General features: G+C 44.2%; 1 pseudogene; it reads left to right on the forward strand.

The window, feature by feature from the left end:
• The first annotated feature begins 2,233 nt into the window (after positions 1–2,233).
• On the forward strand, positions 2,234–2,372 carry LOC115063503 (annotated as a pseudogene).
• The last annotated feature ends 320 nt before the right edge of the window (positions 2,373–2,692 follow it).

The following is a 2,692-nucleotide window of genomic DNA, read 5'->3' on the forward strand; positions in this document are numbered from 1 at the left end:
CGCCATGATGAGTCATAGGCAAGTTCAGTGATGATCATGCTTCTCTGAAGGTTCCATTCACCGAAGCCCAATTGGACTTATCAGATTTACCAGTTATTAAAATTGTGTTTATTTGTTCCTTTTAACTTCTGAATGCATTTGTACATTTGTCTTTGTATCACAGATGGTTCAGAAAAGACATATATAATGACTCGAGGTGTTTCAACAGAGGGAGCTGGTTACCCGGCCAGAGAAGGAACTGAAAGGTGAATGAGGGCTATGAGTGCAGGAACAGGGGGACTTAGTACCAGCCTAGGAGAAAGAGAGGAGAGCAGTTCCCAACGTCCGGGAGTCTAGGCCAACTCTCAGAAGCAGAAATGGCAGTAAATTGCAGAAATGAAGGTGAGAAGAGAAGGGGAGGGCTGTCCTGCTAAACCGGAGCTACAGAGAGATGCACCCAAGCCAGAGAGGTGTCGCATAAAGCAGTGCGAAGAATCCCCATGACTTCCTTCCTCCTTTTGGCAATTGCTGCTGCCCCATGAGTCCCTTGGCCAAACTACCGGGCAGCCAGAGGGCAACAGAGGCTGAGGAAGGGAACTTTCTTCAGTATGGAGCTAAGAGCTCAAAGTCACAGAGCCACAAGCTTCACCATATAAGGAGCAACTGCACATTGGTTTCTGGAGATGGTCAGGGCATGGCTCTTGTGACAGGCGCTGTTGCCTCTACAACATGAGTCCCCTTAATAAAGATAAGAACTCCAAGAGGAAATCTCACAGTGAAATTCAATTGAACAGGCTGAAAAGGACTATTTTTAAACTTGTAGAATGTTGTAACTCATGGCTTATGTTTTCTAGCTACTTCCGGATGACCCAGCAAAGCTTTTCTTTTTTTCTTTCTTTCTTTTTTTCTTTCTTTTTTTTTTTTCTTTTTTGAGATGTATTTCAGAAAATCTTGATTATCAATGTGATCAGTCTTCCCTCCAGGATATGGAGGAAATGATTAGGGGTGGCTAGCTGCAAAATCATTCAGATAACTGCAGTTGACAAGGATTCATTTTTGTAGCCTTAATCTCAAGAAGAGTTTAAATAGTATTCACTCAAATGTTTGCCATTTGCAATGGCCCCAAAGGTGATGGATACTGAATTTTGCTATTTTATGTAATGGCATTCTTATATTGCATAAAGCCACTCAATCGTGACTATATAACATTGTGTGTTCATGAAAATATCAAAGCAATTGAAAAAAAAAAACAAAAAACCAGAGGTAGCTCTTACTAGGCACCCACATGTAGAGTGTTCCTGGGTGGCACAGGTTTTACTATGTGGCACCAAGGTAGATTTTAACAACATGGGCCATGTCTAATATTATGCTATTGCTGGACACCAGCTAGTAAAGTGAGCTTTCAGTACCTGAAAACCATGATGCAACCCCTCCGCAGCCTCCTGCTCATCCCCACACGTGTTCTGTTGTCCAGGCCTCCCTTCAAGGAGTGTTTATTTTTAAAGCAGCCATTGCAAGAGCTATATCATCTTACTGACAAACAAATCAAAGGCTGTCTGGATGTCAGGTTGAAAAATATCCTTGGATGTTGGTGGATCCTGGCATTATACATGTGTGAATGAATTTCCTGCTTCGTGACATACTTGCTGCATTTCACACATTTGCCTGCTGAGATAAGTCACCCTCTGTAGAAATGCTCTCCTTCCTGCTGTATCTAGAGAGAATCATTTCAGCCATGTGGCTATTGGTTGGGCTTGATTTAGAAGACATCAAGAAGACTCCTGTTTCTTGGTACTTATTGTCTCCCTGGGTCTGGAACATGGAGGCCAAGACCCATCTTTCTCAGGTAGGTATGCTTGGTGTGTATACTTGGATACTGTCTGGATGCCTTCTGGGCCCACGTTATTGTCTTTCCCCAGATGCACACAGGACTAAACCACAGCAGCCATGTTTATACCACTTGACTTCATCCTCCGTGGACTGAGTCATTAGACACATGTTGCATTCAGTATTTGTTTTGTTTTGTTTTTTAATTTATTCTGCTCTCATATATTACATCCTACCTGCCATTTCACCCCCTTCCTCTCATCTCTCCCTATCCACTCCCTTCAAAAAAGACCTTCCAGGGATATAAACTAAACATGGAGTATCAAGTTGCAGGAAGACTAGGCACATGCCCTCATATTAAGGCTGGATGAAGCAACCAACTCAGTAGGAGGAAAAGGATGCCAAGAGCAGGCAAACGAATCAGAGCTCTGCTCCTAGAGTTGTTGCAGGTGTGACTGCTGTGTCATATGTGGGTCAGTAGGTGGCAGAGAGGGGAGAGGCTATGTCTATGCTCAGCCTTCAGTGTTCTGACCTGTGACTATCAACATGATTACTAGCCTAACACTCCCTGAAAAACAAAAAACAAAAAACAAACAAACAAACAAACAAAAAGCAAGTCTGAGATGACCACCAGTCTGGTGCTGCACAGGGTGAGAGAGAGCCAGGGACTAGAAGAACCCTACCTCCAACCACTATCCCTGGATAGGAACAAGCCCCAGGAGTGAGCCTGAGACAGTCTACTCTTGAATGGGGACACTTGAGTGGGCATGTTCAGGCAAGGAGCAAGCCCAAGATGACCACCTGACCAGTGCTGTTGGGTCCAGACAGAGAGCTAGCCTGAGATGACCCAATTGTCCCACACTGGGCAGGCCTTGGGGAGCAAACC

This window comes from Mus pahari, chromosome 2 (genome assembly GCF_900095145.1).
Source record: "Mus pahari chromosome 2, PAHARI_EIJ_v1.1, whole genome shotgun sequence".
Classification (NCBI taxonomy): Eukaryota; Metazoa; Chordata; class Mammalia; order Rodentia; family Muridae; genus Mus; species Mus pahari.